At 29.6% G+C, this 21723-nt stretch overlaps 1 pseudogene; it reads left to right on the top strand.

The window, feature by feature from the left end:
• Positions 1-1977: 1977 nt before the first annotated feature.
• LOC124947778 overlaps positions 1978-21723 on the top strand; it is a 21819-nt pseudogene continuing 2073 nt past the window's right edge.

The raw sequence follows: 21723 nt of genomic DNA, 5'->3' as shown, positions 1-21723 counted from the left end.
CACTGTGTTTAAATACGTGTTTTATCATGGAAATTGTCGAAAAATGTAATCGACACATGCAAATTTCGCTATATGAGAAGAAATATGTCGTAATATCTTCGAATATACATGTACCACAGTTTGGAAAATGTTACTAATCGATTTAGAATACTTAATTTCATTAGATGAAATAAGTATTTTTATAAAAATCGAAGTTCTTAACAATGTATTAAATCGTACATTCGATTCTTTATTCATATTCGCGCATCGTCGAAATACTTAATGTTGAAATCTATATTAGTTTCATTGATTTTATATTTTATCGACGCAGAATAAAGAATATGATGAGAATATAATGTCATCACTCTAGGTAAATACGTGTTATAAAATGAAAATTATCGAAAAATGTAAGCGACACTTGCGAATTTTGCTATATGAGAAGCTAAAAAACGTAAAATCATCGAAAATGCTTGTACCAGAGTTTGGAATAAGTTAACAAACTATTCCGAACACTGAATTTCATTAGATCAAACTACTATTTTTATTGGAATCCAAGTTATTAACATTGTTTCAAATAGTCTATATGATTTTTCACTCATATACGCGTATAGTTGAAAGACGAAAAGTTGAAATCTCTACTAATTTCATTGATTTTACATTCTATCGATGCAGTATAAAGAATATTACAAGAATATAACGTTTTTACTATGTGTAAATACCGTCACATCCCGATCCCTACTCTCACGTAAGATTAACAAACCTGTAAATAAGAGAAGCTTCTTTTTATATTACTATGTATGAGGGAAAAGGGGATACCTTACGCTTACGCACTACATAAAATTTTGTTTTATTTAACACAAAATGTATATATTGTGATTTTTATTTATATACACATACTAACACTATTATGTGACACGTTCGAGACCGACATAAAGGATGTATTTTGTAATACAAATTAACACTATTATAAAGAACACAATAACAAATACGACGTACATATGTAAGTAATATAATACAGAGAGAAAGGATACCTGAAAAGGTCAGGTCATAAAAAGCGATGCCGAACGCCAAAAAAGAAAAAGGGAAGAAAATCCAGGAAGCGAGACTTCTGCTCAACGTACGTGTTCTCCAAGTGGAGATATCTCCAATTTCGTCCCCACAAAAGTAACACCAAACTCTTGGAAAAAGGAAGGGACGCAGAAAACTTAAAGTAGTAACGAAAAGAAACTACCTTCCGACATATATGCATCCCGCATTGGAAATCTCCAAATTTCCATCTCCACCACGGGACCACGACAGCGGCAGTTTCAATCCCACCACGCACGGCAACTCTATCCTCACGGCGGCGCTACTTCGAGCCGCCTAACGCAGATCAACTAAGGATAAAAATGACTGCATCGCTCTACTCCACAGTTATTAGACAGAATTCTTCAAAGGGGATACATCTCTCTACGGTTATTAGAGAATACTCTTCAAAGGGGACACATCTCTCCCTTCGGTCATTTTATACGCTCACTGTTCTTTAAAATTAATAAATTAGTTTGTTAATTTTTAAATTCGGTATTCGTTTTTTAACCCCGGCTGTATATCTCAGCAACGACCTTTCACAAGCTTAAGTCATTAAATTCAATTCTCTCGCGAGTCTCAAGATCTCTTACCACCCAGTCGACAAGTTTGAAGCTAAAGCTTCCTTTATTCATGTGACAACCTTTCACCTTAAGTTATTTTTTTATTATCCGTGCGTACGAATCTCACGGATAAAGAGCGATAACATCCTCACCCCGACAACTATAGGTGCGGGCGAATTGCACAAGTTATCGTAATCTCATCTAACACCCATCAACTATAGGTGCGTACGAATCGTACGAATTGCCATAACCACTTCCATCCGCCGATTGCAGGAGGTGATACGAATTGCACGAGTTATCGCAACTATCCTTAAAAGAAAAAATAACATAAATTATTACTATCCCTAATTTCTATCTCTCGTCAGTCATGATGCCGAGAACACAACGGGGTGGAAGGAAGTATCAACTACGTCAATTGCTAGCGGCAAATTACGATCTCTATCATTATCACAGTGACTTACGAGCCGCGTTATCAAAGAACACGAGCATACGCGAAGTAATACCGTACCATCTCGTACCTATCACTATAAAGGAGACCGTCTATATCCCGAATGAATTATTACCATCCGATCCAAGGGCGAAGGAAAATCTGGAGGTATCTGTCAACGTTCCCGGGACAGACGACCGCGTATAAATGTCCATCCCGTGCCACAAAATGCGCATTGCAGGTAACGGCCTAAAAGGACACAGATCACACAAAGGTTGGAGATCCTCCAAGTAAGTTTCGAACGAAAAAAAATTTGAGGGACGAACTGAATGGGACGAAACAATATACGACATGAAACATTATTAAATACTTCGATTCTAATAAAAACAGTGATCTATTGATCTATTGTGATCTATTGAAATTCAGTATTCTGAATCGTTTGGTAGCATTTTCAAAAATGTGGTACAAGTATATACGTAGATTTTACGATTTTTAGCTTCTCATATAGCGAAATTCGAAAGTGTCGATTACATTTTTCGTCAAATTTCATGTTAAAATACTTATTTACAAATAGTAAAAACGTTATATTTTTGTTATATTCTTTATTCTGCGTAGATAGAATATAAAATCATTTAAATTAATAGAGATTTCAACTTTTAGTATTTCAACGATACGCACATATGAACGAAAAATCTTATATACAATATGAAGCAATGTTAAGAACTTCGATTCCAATCGATTCCATTCGATTCCAATAAATATTGTAATTTGATCTAATGAAATTCAGTGTTCTAAATCATTTGGTAACGTTTTCCAAACTGTGGTACAAGTATTTTCTAAGATTATACGATTTTTTGCTACTCATATAGTGATATTCGCATGTGCCGATTACATTTTTCGTCGATTTTCATGTATAAAAACGTATTTACACATAGCAAAAACTTTATATTCTTGTTATATTCTTTATTCGATGTCGATAAAATATAAAATCAATGAAATTAATAGTGATTTCATCTTTTCATATTTCGACGATACGCGTATATGAACGAGAAATCGTGTATACGATATGAAACAATGTTAAAATCTTCGATACAAATAAAAATATTTGTTTGATCCAATGAAATTCAGTCTGCTGCATCGTTTAGTAACAACTTCCAAACTGTGGTTAAGTATTTTCGATGATATTACGATTTCTAGCTTCTTATATAGCGAATCTCGTATGTGTCGATTACATTTTTCGACAATTTTCATGTTAAAACACGTATTTACACGCAGTGAAAAAGTTATATTCTTGTTATATACTTTATTCTACACCGATAGAGTATAAAATCATTTAAATTAATAGAGATTTCAACTTTTCGTATTACAACGAAACGCGATTATGAACGAGAAATCGTATATACGATATGAAACAAGGTTAAAAACTTCGATACAAATAAAAATGTTAGTTTGATCTAATGAAATTCAGTCTTCTGAAACGTTTGGTAACATTTTCCAATCTGTGGTACGAGTATTTTCGATGTTTTTACGATTTTTATCATTTCTCATAGCGAAATTCGCATTTATCGATTCCATTTTTCAACAATTATCTTCTTAAAATACATATTTTCTAATAGTAAAAATGTTATATTCTTGTTATATTCTTTATTAGTTACGTCCCACTCTGTTCTGGCTTCGAAATTTTTTCGTACGAAACTTACTTATAGGACCTGCAACCTTTATGAGTTTTGTGTCCTTTTAGGCACTTACCTGCTATGCGCAGTTCGTGGCACTTGTTGAACATTTATACGCGGTTGTCTGACTTGGCTGCGTTGACAGATACCTCCAGAATTTCCTTCGCCCTTGGATCGGATGGTACTAAGTCCTTCAGGATGAATACGATCCCCTTTATAGTGATAGGCATGAGACGATACGGTATTACTTCGCGATAGCTCGTCTTCTTAGATAAAGCGGCTCGTATGTCACCGTGATAATGATAGAGATCGTAATATGCGGTGAGCAATTGGCATAGGTGATACTTCCTTCCACCAAGTCGTGTTAACGGCATCAAGAGAGACAATAGTTAGAAATTTGGGATAGTAATAACTTATGTTACTACTTTAAAGTACGATAACTCGTGCAATTCGTATGCACCTATAGTTATCGGCGGATAGATTTGTTTGCGGTTACACGTGCGATTCGTACGCACCTATAGTTGTCGGAGTAATGATGTTATTGCTTTTTACTCGTGCGATATGTACGCATCAACAGTAAAATAATAACTTAAGGTGAAAGGTTTTCACTTGAATAAAGGCAGCTTTAGCTTCGAATTTCTCAACTGAGTGGCAAGAGATCTTGAGACTCGCGAGAGAATTGAATTTAATTACTTTAGCATGCGCGAGGTTGTTGCCTGAGAAATACAGCCAGAGTTAAAAGAACGAAAACTGAATTTTAATCATAGGCAACTAATTTATGAATTTTAAAGTACAGTGAGCGTAAAAATGATCGAAGGGAGAGATGTGTCTCCAATGAAGAATTCTGTCTAATAACCGGAGGGAGATGTGTCCCCTTTGAAGAATAGATTGTAATAACCGGAGGGAGATGTGTCCCCTTTGAAAAATAGATTATAATAACCGGAAGGAGATGTGTCCCCTTTGAAGAATAGATTCTATATATCGGAGGGTGATGTGTCCCCTTTGAAGAATAGATTCTAATAACTGAGCCACCGTACGTGGTGTGGTTGAATCTGCCGCTGTCGTGGTCCCGTAGTGTGGCAGAAATTGTCGCTGTCGTGGTCCAGTGGTGGGGATGGAATTGTGGTGTTTTCCAATGCGGGAAGCATATATGTCGTGTGGTAGTTTCTTTTCATTACTTCTTTAAGTTCTCTGCGTCCCTTTCTCTTTACAAAAGTTTGGTGTTACATTTGTGGAGGCGAAATTGGAGATATCTTCACTAGGAGAATACGTACGTTGAGTAGCGGTCTCGCTTCCTCGATTTTCTTCCCTTTTTCTTTTTTCCGGCGTTCGGCATCGGAATTTATGACTTGACCTTATCAGGTATCTTTTCGTGCTGTATGTATTACTTACACATGTACGTCGTATTTGTTATTGTGTTCTTTATAAGAGCGTCAATTTGTTATACAATATACTCCCTTTATGTCGGGCTCGAGCGTATCATATAGTAGTGTTTGTATATGTATATATGTAAAAATCATAATTTGTACATTTTTGGTTAAATAAAACCAAAATTATATGTAGTGCGTAAGCGTAAGGTGTCCCCTTTTCTCTTGTACATAGCAATATAAAAAGAAGGTTCTTTATTTACAGGTTTCTTGAATTTTACGTGTGAGAAGGGAGTGGGATGTGACAATATAAGAAGAATATAACGTTTTTACTAAGTGTAAATACGTGTTTCAACATGCAAATTGTCGAAAATTCGAAACGACACATGCAAATTTCGCTATATGAGAAGTTTGAAATCGTTAAATCTCCGAGAATACTTGTATGACAGTTTGGAAAATGTTACCAAACGTTTCGGAACACTGAATTTCATTAGACCAAACCATTTTCTTTATTTTAATCGAAGTTTTTAACATTGTTTCATATCGTATATACGATTTTTCGTTCATATTTGCGTATCGTCGACATACGAAAAGTTGAAATCTCTTATTAATTTCATTGATTTTTAATCCTATCGACGAACTATAAAGAATATAACAAGAATATAAAGTTTTTACTTTGTGTATATACGTGTTTTAACAAGATAATTGACGAAAAATCTAATCGACATATGAGAATTTCGCTATATCAGAAGTGAAAAATCGTAATATAATCCAAAATACTTGTATCACATTGTGAGAAATGTTACAAATCATTTCAGAACACTGCATTTAATTTGATCAAACTGCTATTTTTATGGGAATCGAAATTTTCTTAATTGTTTCTCATCGTATATGATTCTTCGTTCGTATTCGCGTCTCATCGAATTTCGAACAGTTGAAATATCTATTTCAATTCATTGATTTTATATTCTCTCGACGCAGAATTAAGAATATAACAAAACTATAACGTTTCAACTATGTGTGAATACGTGTATTAATATAAAAATAGTCGAAAAATGTAATCGACATATGTGTATTTCGCTATATGAGAAGTGAATGAAAATAATATCTTCGAAAAAAACTGTTCCACAGTTTGAAAAATGTTACCAAACAATTTAGAACTTTGCATTCCATTCGTTGAAACTACTATATTTATTGAAATCGAAGATTTTAACATTGTTTCATTTCGTACATACGATTTTTCGTTATTGTACGCGTATCATCGAAATACGAAAAGTAGAAATCCCTATAAATTTCATTGATTTTATATTCTATCGATGCACAATTAAGAATATAACAAGAATATATTGATTTCACTATGTGTAAATACGGGTTTTAACTTTAAAATTGTCGAAATATGAAATCCACATATGCGAATTTCGCTATATGAGAGGTGAAGAAAAGTAATATCTTCGAAAATAATTGTACGAATGTTTGAAAAATGTTACCAATCGATTCAGAACACTGCATTTCAAAAGATCATAATACAATTTTTATTCGAAACGAAGATCTTAACATTGCTTCATATCGTATATACGATTTTTCGTTCATATATCGAAATATGAAAATTTGAAATCTCTTTTAATTTCATTGATTGTATATTCTAACGACGCAGCATTAAGAATGAAAGAAAAATTTAACGTTTTTACTATGTGAAAATAAGTGTATTAACATGAAAATTGACGAAAAATGTAATAGGCATATGCGAATTTCGCTTTACGAGAAGTGAATAATAGCAATATCTTCGAAAATACTTGTACCACATGTTGAAAAATGTTATCAATCGTTTCAGAAATCTACATTTCATACGATCATACTAATATCTTTATTTGTATCGAAGTATTTAACATTGTATCATACCGTATATACGATTTATCTTTCATATACGCATATCAGCGAAATACGAAAATTTGAAATCCCTTTTAATTTCATTGATTTTATATTCTATCGGCGTAGAGTTAATAATATATACTGAATTTAATGCTCTTACTATGTGTATATGTGCTTTAACATGAAAATTATCGAAAAATGTAACCGACATATGCGAATTTCGCTCAAGGAGAAGAGAAAAATCGTAATATCTTCGAAAAAAACTTGTACCTCTGATTGAAAAGTGTTACCAACCGATACAGACAACTGTATTTCATAAGATCAGACTACTATATTTATTGGAATCAGAGTTTCAAATTTTGTTTCATATCGTATATACGACTTTTCGTTCATACATGCGTAACATCGAAATACGGAAATTTGAAATCTCTTTAAATTTCATTGATTTTATATTCTGTCAACGCAGAATTAAGAACATAAATAGAATTTAACGTTTTTACTATGTGAAAATAAGTGTTTAAACATGATAATAGACGAAAAATGTAATCGACATATGCGAATTTCGCTATACAAGAAGTTAAGAAATGTAATATCTTCGTAAATACTGTTACCACAGATTGAAAAATTTTACCAACCAATTCAGAACACTGTATATCAAAAGATCATACTACTATTTTTATTGGAATCGAAGTCTTTAACTTTGTTTCATATCATATATACGATTTTTCGTTCCTATACGCGTATCATCGAAATACGAAAATTTGAAATGTCTCTTAATTTCTTTGATTTTTTATTTTATCGACGCAGAATTAAGAATATAACAAGAATTTAACGTTTTTACTATGTGATAATAAGTGTTTTAACATGAAAGTTGCCGAAAAATGTAATCAACAAAAGCGAATTTCGATATACGGGAAGTGAAATATCGTAATATCTTCGAAAATACTTATACCACAGATTGAAAATTGTTTCCAATCAATACGGAACAGTGAATTTCATAAGATCATACTACTATTTTTATTGGAAGAGAAGTTTTTAGCTTTGTTACATATGCTATATACGATTTTTCGTTCATATGCGAGTATCAATGAAACACGAAAATTAGAAATTTCTTTTAATTTCATTGATTTTATATTCTTTCGACGCAGAATTAAGAATACAACGAGAATTTAATGTTTTTACTATGTGAAAATAAGTGTTTTAACTAGAAAATTGAAGATAAATGTAATCAACATATGAGAATTTTGCTATACGAGTAGTGAAAAATCGTAATATCTTGGAAAATACTTGTTACACAGATTGAAAAATGTTAGCAACCTATTTAGAACACTGCATTTCTTAAGTTCATACTACTATTTTTATTGGAATCAAATTTTTTAACTTTGTTTCATGTCGTATATATGATTTCTCGTTCATATACGCGTATCATCGAAATTCGAAGAATTGAAATCTCTTTTAATATCTTTGATTTGTATTTCTATTGTCGCAGAATTAAGAATATAACAAGAATTGAACGTTTTTACTATGTGATAACAAGTGTTTTAAAGAGAAAATTGACGAAAAATGTAATCAAAATATGCGAATATCGCTATACGAGAAGAGAAAAATCGTAATATTTTGGAAAATTCTTATACCACAGATAGAAAAAAGTTACGAACCTATCCGGAACATTGTATTTCATAAGATCATGCAACTATTTTTATGGTTATCGAAATTTTATCTTTGTTTCATGTAGTATGTACGATTTTTCGTTCATATTCGCGTATCATAGAAATACGAAAAATTGAAATCTCTTTAATTTCTTTGATCTTATATTCTAACGATGCAGAATTAAAAATATAACAAGAATTTAAAGTTTTAACTATGTGAAATTAATGTTTTAATATGAAAATTAACGAAAAATGTAATCAACATATACGAATTTCGCTATACGAGAAGTGAAAAATCGTACTATTTTCGAAAATAATTTTACCGCTGTTGGTCAAATGTTACCAACCAATTCGGAACACTGTGTTTCATGAAATCATACTACTATTTTTATTGGAATCGAAGTTTTTAACTTTGTTTCGTGTCGAAAATAAGATTTTTCGTTTTTATACGCGTATCATCGAAATACGAAGTATTGAAATCTCTTTTAATTTCATTGATTTTATATTCTAACGACGCACAATTAAGAATATTACAAGAATTTAACGTTTTTACAATGTGAAAATAAGTGTTTTAACAACAAAATTGACGAAAAATGTATTCAACATATGCGAATTTCGCTATACGAGAAGCGAAAAAACGTAATATCCTCGGAAATACTTATACCATTGTTTGAAAAATGTTACCAACCAATTCGGTACCCTGTATTTCATAATATCATACTACTATTTTTATTGTAATCGAAGTTTTTGGCTTTGTTTCGTGTCGTATATACGATTTTTCGTTCATATACGCGTATCATCGAAATTCGAAAAATTGAATTCTCTTTTAATTTCATTGATTTTATATTCTAACGACGCACATTTAAGAATATTGCAAGAATTTAACGTTTTTACAATGTGAAAATAAGTGTTCTAACGACAAAATTGATGAAAAATGTAATCGGCATATGCGAATTTCGCTATACGAGAAGCGAAGAAACGTAATATCTTCGGAAATACTTATACCAATGTTTGAAAAATTTTACCAACCAATACGGTACACTGTATTTCATAAGATCATACTACGATTTCTATTGGAATCGAAATTTTTAACTTTGATTCGTGTCGTATATAAGATTTTTCGTTCATATCCGCGTATCATCGAAATAAGAATATTATAATCTCTTTTAATTTAATTGATTTTATATTCTATCGACGCAGAATTATGAATATAAAAAGAATTTAACGTTTTTACTATGTCAAAATTAGTGTTTCAACATGAAAATTGACAAAAAATATAATCAACATTTGAGATTTTCTCTATACGGGAAGCGGAAAATCGTAATATCTTCGAAAATACTTAATCCACAGTTTGTAAATGTTACAAAAAATGCTATTCGGAACGCTGTATTTCATGAGATTATTCTACTATTTTTATAGGAATCGAAATTTTTAACTTGGTATCATGACGTATATTCGATTTTTTGTTCATATACGCGTATCAACGAAACACGAAAATTTTTAGATCTCTTTTAATTTCATTGATATTACATTCTATTGACGCAGAATTGAGAATATAACAAGATTTTAACGTTTTTACTATATGAAAATAAGTGTTTTAGTAAAAAAATTTACGATAAATGTGATCAACATATTTGAATTTCGCTACACGATAAGTGAAAAATCGTAATATCTTCGAAAATATTTATACCGCAGTATGAAAAATGTTACCAACCAATTCGGAACACTGTATTTCATCATATCATACTACTATTTATCTGGAATCGAAGTTTTTATCCTTGTTTCGTGTCGTATATACGATTTTTCGTTTTTATACGCCTATCATCGAAAAACGATAATTTGAAATCTCTTTTAAATTCGTTGATTTTGTATTCTATCGACGCAAAATTAAGAATATAACAAGAATTTAACGTTTTTACTATATCAAAATAAGTGTCTTAACAAAAAAAATTTCTAAAAATGTAATTAACATATGCGAATTTCGCTATACGGGAAGTGAAAAATCGTAATATCTTCGAAAATACTTATACCATAGATTGAACAATGTTACCAGGCTATTCGGAACACTGTATTTCATAAGACCATACTACTGTTTCTGTTAGAATCGAAGTTTTTAACTTAGTTTCGTGTCGTATATTCGATTTTACGTACATATCAGCGTATCATAGAAATACCAAAAATTGAATCTCGCATAATTTCATTGATTTTAATTTCTATCGACGCAGAATGGAGAATATAACAAGAATTTAACGTTTTTACCATGTGAAAATAAGTGTTTTAACACGAAAACTTACAAAAAATGTAATCACATATGTGAATTCCGATATACGGGAAATGAAAGAACGTAAAATCTTCGAAAATAGTTAGACCACAGTTTAAAAAATGTTACCAACCAATTCGGAACGCTGTATTTCATACGATCATAAATCTATTTTTTTTGGTATCGATGTCTTTAACTTTGTTTCATGTCGTTTATACGACTTTTCGTTCATTTACGCGTATCATCGTAATACGAAAATTTCAAATCACTTTTAATCTCATTTATTTTATATCCTAACAATGCACAATTAAGAATATTACAAGAATTTAACGTTTTTACAATTTGAAAATAAGTGTTTTAACTACAAAATTTACGGAAAATGTAAACAATATATGCGAATTTCTCAATACGAGATGTGAAAAATCGTTATATCATCGAAAACACTTGTACCACAGGATGAAGAAAGTTACCAATAGATTCAGAACGCCGTATTTCATAAGATCATACTACTAATATCATTGGATTCGAAGTTTTTAACTTTGTTTCATGTCGTAAAAACGATTTTTCGTTCATATACGCGTATCATCGAAATCCGAAAATTTGAAATCTCTTTTAATTTCAATAATATTATATTCTGTCGACGCAGAATTAAGAATATAACAAGAATATAATTTTTCTACCATGTATAAATATGTGTTTTAACATGTAAATTGACAAAAAATGTAATCGACATATGTGAATTTCGCTAAAAGAGAAGTGAAAAATAGTAATATCTTCGAAAATACTTGTACCACAGATTGAAACATGTTACCAACCGATTCAGAACACAGTATTTCGTAATATCATACTACTATTTTTATTGGAATCGCTGTTTTTAACTTTGTTTCATGTCGTTTAAACGATTTTTCTTTCATATACTCGTATCATCGAGATCCGAAAATTTGAAATCTCTTTTAATTTCATTGATTTTATAATCTATCGACGCAGACTTGAGAATATAACAAGAATATGACTATTTTATTATGTGAAAATAAGTGTTTTAACATAAATATTGACGATAAATATAATCGACATACGCGAATTTCGCTATACGAGAGGTGAAAAATCGTTATATCATCAAAAACACTTGTACCACAGAATTAAAAAATGTTACCAATTGAATCAGAACGACGTACTTCATAAGATCATACTACTATTTTTATTGGAATCGAAGTGTTCAACTTTGTTTCATGTCAAATAAACGATTTTTCGTTCATATACGAGTATCATCGAAACCCTATAATTTGATATCTCTTTTAATTTCATTGATTTTATATTTTATCGACGCAGAATTGGGAATATAACAAGAATATAACGTTTTTACTATGTAAAAATAAGTGCATTAACTTGAAAATTGTCGCAAAAATATAATCGACAAATACGAATTTCGCTATACGAGAAGTGAAAAATAGTAATATTTTCGAAAATACTTGTTCAACAGATTGAAAAATGTAACCTATCGATTCAGAACACAGTAATTCATAAGATCATCCTACTATTTTTATTGGATTCGAAGATTTTAACTTTGCTTCATGTCGTATATACGATGTTTCTTCCATTTACGCGTATCAACCTTATACGTAAATTTGAATTCTCATTTAATTTCAATGATATTATTTTCTATCGACGCAGAATTAAGAATATAACAAGAATATAACATTTCAATATATGAAAATAAGTGTCTAAACATGAAAATTGACGAAAAATATAATCGAAATATGCGAATTTCGCTATACGAGAAGAGAAAAATCGTAATATCTTCGAAAATACTTGTCCAAATATGGAAAAATGATACCAACCGATTCAGATAACAGTATTTCATAAGATCATACTACTATTTTTATTGGAATCGTAGTTTTTAACTTTGTTTCATGTACGTATGAACAATTTTTCGTTCATATACACAAATCATCGAAATCCGAAAATTTGAAATCTCTTTTAATTTCGTTGATTTTATATTCTATCGAAGTAGAATTGAGAATGTAGCATAAATATAACGTTTTTGCTATGTGAAAACAATTGTTTTATCGTGAAAATTGACGTAAAATTTAATCGACATATGCGAATTTCGCAATACGTAAAGTGATAAATCGTAATATCTTCGAAAATACTTGTATCACAGAATGAAAAATGTTACCAATCGATTCAGATAACAGTATATCATAAGATCATACTACTATTTTTATTGGAATCCAAGTTTTTAGCTTTGTTTCATGTCGTGTAAACAATTTTTCGTTCATATACGCATATCATTTAAACCCGAAAAATTGAAATCTCTTTTAATTTCAATGATATTATATTCTATCGACGCGGAATTGAGAATATGACAAGAATATAACTTTTTTACTATGTGAAAATAATAGTTTTAACATGCAAATTTACGAAAAATATATTCGACATATGGGAATTTCGCTATACGAGAAGCGAAAAATCGTAATATATTCGAAAACACTTGTACCACAGATTGAAAAATGTTACCAATCGATTCAGATAACAGTATTTCATAAGATCATTCTCCTATTTTTATTGGAATCGAAGTTTTTTACTTTGTTTCATGTCGTATAAACGATTTTTCGTTCATATACGCGCATTATCGAAACCCGAAAATTTGAAATCTCTTTCAATTTCATTGATTTTATAATCTATTGACGCAAAATTAAGAATTTAACAAGAATACAACGTTTTTCTATGTGAAAATAAGTGTTTTTACATGGAAATTAAGGAAAAATTTAATCGAAATAAACGATTTTCGCTATACGAAAAGGGAAAAATCGTAATATCTTCGAAAATACTTGTACCACAATTTGAAAAATGTTTCCAATCGATTCAGGAAATAGTATTTCATAAGATAATAATACTATTTTTATTGGTTTCAAAGATTTTAAATTTGTTTCATGTAGTAAATACGATTTTTCGTTCATATACGCGTATCATCGAAGTATGAAAATTTGAAATCACTTCAATTTCATTGATTTTATTATCTATCGACGAAGATTTAAGAATATAAGAAGAAAATAACGTATTTACTATGTGAAAAAATGTGTTTTAACATGAAAATTGACGAGAAATGTAATCGACATATGCGTACTTCGCTATACGAAAAGGCAAAAATCGTAATATCTTCGGAAATACATGTACCACATATTGAAAAATGTTACCAATCGATTCAAAACACAGTATTTTATAAGATCATACTACTATTTTTATTGGATTCGAAGTTTTTAACTTTGTTTCATGTTGTATACACGATTTTTCGTTCATATACGCGTATCATCGAAATACGAAAATTTATAATCTCTTTCAATTTCACTGATTTTATAAGCTATTTACGCAGAATTAGGAATTTAACGAGAATACAACGTTTTTACTTTGTGAAAGGAAGTGTTTTACATGAAACTTAAGGAAAAATGTACTCGAAATATGCGTATTTCGATATACGAGAAGAGAAAAATTTTAATATCTTCGAAAATACTTGTACCACATATTGAAAAATGTTACCAATCGATTCAGAACACAGTATTTTATAAGATGATTCTACTATTTTTATTGAATACGAAGTTTTTAACTTTGCTTTATGTCGTATGTACGATTTTTCGTTCATATTAGGTTATCATCGAAAGACGAAAATTTGAAATCTCTTTCAATTTCTTTGATTTTATAATCTATCGAAGCAGAATTAAGAATTGAACGGGAATACAACGTTTTTACTATGTGAATATAAGTGCTTTAAGAAGAAAATTGTAGAATAATATAATCGACATATGCGAAATTCGATATACGAGGAGCGAAAGATCGTAATATCTTCGAAAATACTTGTACCACATATTGAAAAATGTTACCAATCGATTCAGAAAACAGTATTCCATCAGATCAAACTACTATTTTTATTGGATTCGTAGTTTTTAACTTTGTTTCATGTTGTATAGACGAATTTTCGTTAATAAACGAGTATCATCGAAATACGAAAATTTGAAATCTATTTCAATTTCATTGATTATATAAGCTATCAGCGCAGAATTAAGAATTTATCGAGAATACAAACTTTTTAGTATGTGAAACTATGTGTTTTAATTTGAAAAATGACGTAAAATGTAATCGACATATGCGAAATTCGATATACGAGAAGGGAAAAATAGTAATATCTTCGAATAAACTTGTACCTCATATTGAAAATTGTTACCAATCGATTCTGAACACAGTATTTCATAAGATCATACTACTATTCTTATTGGATTCAAAGTTTTTAACTTTGTTTCATGTCGTATATACGATTTTTCGTTCATATACGCGTATCATCGAAATACGAAAATTTGAAATCTCTTTCAATTTCATTGATTTTATATTCTATCGACGCAGAATTAAGAATATAAGCATAATATAACGTTTTTACTATGTGAAAATAAGTGTTTTAACATGAAAATTGACGAAAAATGTAATCGACATATGCGAATTTCGCTATACGAGAAGCTAAAAATCGTAATATCTTCGTAAAAACTTGTACCACATATTGAAAAATGTTACCAATCGATTCAGAACACAGTGTTTCATAAGATCATACTACTATTTTTATTGGATTCGAAGTTTCTATCTTTGTTTCATGTCGTATATACGATTTTTAGTTCATATACGCGAATCATCGGAATACGAAAATTTGAAATCTCGTTCAATTTCATTGATTTTAAATTCTATCGACACAGAATTTAGATTATAACAAGAATATAACGTTTTTTCTATGTGAAAATAAGTGTTTTTACATGAAAATTAAGGAAAAATGTAATCGACATATGCGAAATTCGCCATACGGGAAGAGGTATATCGTAATTTCTTCGAAAATACTTGTACCACATGTTGAAATATGTTACCAATCGATTCAGAACACAGAATTTCATAAGATCATACAAATATTTTTATTGGATTCGAAGTTTTAAACTTTGTTTCATGTCGTATATACGATTTTTCGTTTATATACGCGTATCATCGAAATACGAAAATTTGAAATCTCTTTCAATTTCATTGATTTTAAAATATATCGACGCAGAATAAAGAATTTAACGAGAATACAATGTTTTTACTATGTGAAAATAAGTGTTTTAACATGAAAATTGTCGAAAAATATAATAGACATAAGCGAAATTCGCTATACGACAAGGGAAAAATTGTAATACCTTCGATAATACTAGTACCACATATTGAAAAATCTTACCAATACATTCAGAACACAGTATTTTATAAGATCATACTACTATTTTTATTGGATTCGAAGTTTTTAACTTTGTTTCATGTCGTATATACGATTTTTCGTTTATATACACGTATCATCGAAATACGGAAATTCGGAATCTCTTTCAATTTCATTGATTTTTCAATCTATCGACACAGAATTCAGAATTAAACATGAATACAACCTTTTTACTGTGTGAAACTTAGTGATTTAACATGAAAATTGACGAAAAATGTAATCGACATATGCGAATGTCGCTATAGGAGAAGCGAAAAGTCGTAATTTCTTCGAAAATATTTGTACCACATATTAAGAAATGTTACCGATCAATTCAGAACAAAGTATTTGATAAGAACATACTACTATTTTTATTGGATTCGAAATTTTTAACTCTGTTTCATGTCGTATATACGATTCTTCGTTCATATACGCGTATCATCGAAATACGAAAATTTGAAATCTCGTTCAATTTCATTGATTTTATATTCTATCGACGCAGAATTATGACCTTAACAAGAATACAACGCTTTTACTACGTGAAAATAAGTGTTTTAACATGAAAATTTTCGAAAAATGTAATCGACATATACGAATGTCGCTATAGGAGAAGCGAAAAATCGTAATATCTTCTATAATAATTGTACCACATATTGAAAAATCTTATCTATCGATTCAGAACACAGTATTTCACAAGATCATACTACTATTTTTATTGGATTCGAAGTTTTTAACTTTGTTTCATGTTGTATATACGATATTTCGTTCATATACGCGCATTATCGTAATACGAAAATTTGGAATCTCTTTCAATTTCACTGATTTTATAATCTATTGACGCAGAATTAAGAATTTAACGAGAATACAACGTTTTTACTATATGAAAATAAGTGTTTTAACATGAAAATTGTCGAAAAATGTAATCGACATATGCGAATGTCGCTATAGGAGAAGCGAAAAATCTTAATATCTTCGAAAATACTTGTACCACATATTAAAAAATGTTACCAATCGATTCAGAACTTAGTATTTCATAAGATCATACTACTTTTTCTATTGGATTCGATGTTTTTAACTTTGTTTCATGTCGTATATACGATTTTTCGTTCATATACGCGTATCATCGAAATACGAAAATTTGAAATCACATATAATTTCATTGATTTTATATTCTATCGACGCAGAATTAAGAATATAACAAGAATATAACGTTTTTACTATGTGAAAATAAGTGTTTTAACATGAAAATTGACGAAAAATGTAATCGACATATGCGAATTTCGCTATACGAGAAGCGAAGAATCGTAATATCTTCGATAATACTTGTACCACTTATTGAAAAATGTTACCAATCGATTCAGAACACAGTATTTCATAAGATCATACTACTATTTTTATTGGATTCGATGTTTTTAACTTTGTTTCATGTCGTATATACGATTTTTCGTTCATATACGCGTATCATCGAAATACGAAAATTTGAAATCTCTTTAATTTCATTGATTTTATATTCTATCGACGCAGAATTAAGAATATAACAAGAATATAACGTTTTTACTATGTGAAAATAAGTGTTTTAACATGAAAATTGACGAAAAATGTAATCGACATATGCGAATTTCGCTATACGAGAAGCGAAAAATCGTAATATCTTCGATAATACTTGTACCACATATTGAAAATGTTACCAATCGATTCAGAACATAGTATTTCATAAGATCATACTACTATTTTTATTGGATTCGAAGTTTTTAACTTTGTTTCATGTCGTATATACGATTTTTCGTTCATATACGCGTATCATCGAAATACGAAAATTTGAAATCTCTTTAATTTCATTGATTTTATATTCTATCGACGCAGAATTAAGAATATAACAAGAATATAACGTTTTTACTATGTGAAAATAAGTGTTTTAACATGAAAATTGTCGAAAAATGTAATCGACATATGCGAATTTCGCTATACGAGAAGCGAAAAATCGTAATATCTTCGATAATACTTGTACCACATATTGAAAATGTTACCAATCGATTCAGAACACTGTATTTCATAAGATCATACTACTATTTTTATTGGATTCGAAGTTTTTAACTTTGTTTCATGTCGTATATACGATTTTTCGTTCATATACGCGTATCATCGAAATACGAAAATTTGAAATCTCATTTAATTTCATTGATTTTATATTCTATCGACGCAGAATTAAGAATATAACAAGAATATAACGTTTTTACTATGTGAAAATAAGTGTTTTAACATGAAAATTGACGAAAAATGTAATCGACATATGCGAATTTCGCTATACGAGAAGCGAAAATCGTAATATCTTCGATAATACTTGTACCACATATTGAAAAATGTTACCAATCGATTCAGAACACAGTATTTCATAAGATCATACTACTATTTTATTGGATTCGATGTTTTTAACTTTGTTTCATGTCGTATATACGATTTTTCGTTCATATACGCGTATCATCGAAATACGAAAATTTGAAATCTTTTAAATTTCATTGATTTTATATTCTATCGACGCAGAATTAAGAATATAACAAGAATATAACGTTTTTACTATGTGAAAATAAGTGTTTTAACATGAAAATTGACGAAAAATGTAATCGACATATGCGAATTTCGCTATACGAGAAGCGAAAAATCGTAATATCTTCGATAATACTTGTACCACATATTGAAAAATGTTACCAATCGATTCAGAACATAGTATTTCATAAGATCATACTACGATTTTTATTGGATTCGATGTTTTTAACTTTCTTTCATGTCGTATATACGATTTTTCGTTCATATACGCGTATCATCGAAATACGAAAATTTGAAATCTCTTTTAATTTCATTGATTTTATATTCTATCGACGCAGAATTAAGAATATAACAAGAATATAACGTTTTTACTATGTGAAAATAAGTGTTTTAACATGAAAATTGACGAAAAATGTAATCGACATATGCGAATTTCGCTATACGAGAAGCGAAAAATCGTAATATCTGTGAAAATTCGGGTACCACATATTGAAAAATGTAAGCAATCGATTCAGAACACTTTATTTCATCAGATAATACTACTATTTTTATTGGATTCTACGTTTTTAACTTTGTTTCATGTCGTATATACGATTTTTCGTTCATATACACGTATCATCGAAATACGAAAATTTGAAATATCGTTCTTATTCATTGATTTTATAATCTATCGACGCAGAATTAAGAATATAACAAGAATATAACGTTTTTACTATGTGAAACTAAGTGCTTTAATTTGAAAAGTGACGAAAAATGTAATCGACATAGGCGAATTTCGCTATACGAGAAGCGAAAGATAGTAATATCTTCGATAATACTTGTACCACATATTGAAAAATGTTACCAATCGATTCAGAACACGGTATTTCATTAGAACATACTAGTATTTTTATTGGATTCGAAGTTATTGACTTTGTTACATGTCGTATATTCGATTTTTCGTTCATATATGCGTATCACCGAAATACGAAAATTTGAAATCTCTTTTAATTTCATTGATTTTATATTCTATCGACGCAGAATTAAGAATATAACAAGAATATAACGTTTTTTACTATGTGAAAATAAGTGTTTTAACATGAAAATTGTCGAAAAATGTAATCGACATATGCGAATTTCGCTATACGAGAAGCGTAAAATCGTAATATCTTCGATAATACTTGTACCACATATTGAAAATTGTTACCAATCGATTCAGAACATAGTAATTCATAAGATCATCCTACGATTTTTATTGGATTCGATGTTTTTAACTTTGTTTCATGTCGTATATACGATTTTTCGTTCATATACGCGTATCAACGAAATACGAAAATTTGAAATCTCGTTTAATTTCATTGATTTTATATTCTATCGACGCAGAATTAAGAATATAACAAGAATATAACGTTTTTACTATGTGAAAATAAGTGTTTTAACATGAAAATTGTCGAAAAATGTAATCGACATATGCGAATTTCGCTATACGAGAAGCGAAAAAATCGTAATATCTTCGATAATACTTGTACCACATATTGAAAATTGTTACCAATCGATTCAGAACATAGTATTTCATAAGATCATACTACGATTTTTATTGGATTCGATGTTTTTAACTTTGTTTCATGTCGTATATACGATTTTTCGTTCATATACGCGTATCATCGAAATACGAAAATTTGAAATCTCTTTTAATTTCATTGATTTTATATTCTATCGACGCAGAATTAAGAATATAACAAGAATATAACGTTTTTACTATGTGAAAATAAGTGTTTTAACATGAAAATTGACGAAAAATGTAATCGACATATGCGAATTTCGCTATACGAGAAGCGAAAAATCGTAATATCTTCGATAATACTTGTACCACATATTGAAAATTGTTACCAATCGATTCAGAACATAGTATTTCATAAGATCATACTACGATTTTTATTGGATTCGATGTTTTTAACTTTGTTTCATGTCGTATATACGATTTTTCGTTCATATACGCGTATCATCGAAATACGAAAATTTGAAATCTCTTTTAATTTCATTGATTTTATATTCTATCGACGCAGAATTAAGAATATAACAAGAATATAACGTTTTTACTATGTGAAAATAAGTGTTTTAACATGAAAATTGACGAAAAATGTAATCGACATATGCGAATTTCGCTATACGAGAAGCGAAAAATCGTAATATCTTCGATAATACTTGTACCACATATTGAAAATTGTTACCAATCGATTCAGAACATAGTATTTCATAAGATCATACTACGATTTTTATTGGATTCGATGTTTTTAACTTTGTTTCATGTCGTATATACGATTTTTCGTTCATATACGCGTATCATCGAAATACGAAAATTTGAAATCTCTTTTAATTTCATTGATTTTATATTCTATCGACGCAGAATTAAGAATATAACAAGAATATAACGTTTTTACTATGTGAAAATAAGTGTTTTAACATGAAAATTGACGAAAAATGTAATCGACATATGCGAATTTCGCTATACGAGAAGCGAAAAATCGTAATATCTTCGATAATACTTGTACCACATATTGAAAATTGTTACCAATCGATTCAGAACATAGTATTTCATAAGATCATACTACTGATTTTTATTGGATTCGATGTTTTTAACTTTGTTTCATGTCGTATATACGATTTTTCGTTCATATACGCGTATCATCGAAATACGAAAATTTGAAATCTCTTTTAATTTCATTGATTTTATATTCTATCGACGCAGAATTAAGAATATAACAAGAATATAACGTTTTTACTATGTGAAAATAAGTGTTTTAACATGAAAATTGACGAAAAATGTAATCGACATATGCGAATTTCGCTATACGAGAAGCGAAAAATCGTAATATCTTCGATAATACTTGTACCACATATTGAAAATTGTTACCAATCGATTCAGAACATAGTATTTCATAAGATCATACTACGATTTTTATTGGATTCGATGTTTTTAACTTTGTTTCATGTCGTATATACGATTTTTCGTTCATATACACGTATCATCGAAGTAGGAAAATTCTAAAACTCGTTCAATTTCATTGATTTTAAATTCTATGATCGCAAA

The sequence above is a fragment of the Vespa velutina genome, chromosome 1, assembly GCF_912470025.1.
Source record: "Vespa velutina chromosome 1, iVesVel2.1, whole genome shotgun sequence".
NCBI classification, from domain to species: domain Eukaryota; kingdom Metazoa; phylum Arthropoda; class Insecta; order Hymenoptera; family Vespidae; genus Vespa; species Vespa velutina.
The sequence above is the reverse complement of the archived record's forward strand: the minus strand, read 5'-3'. Positions and strand labels throughout refer to the sequence as shown.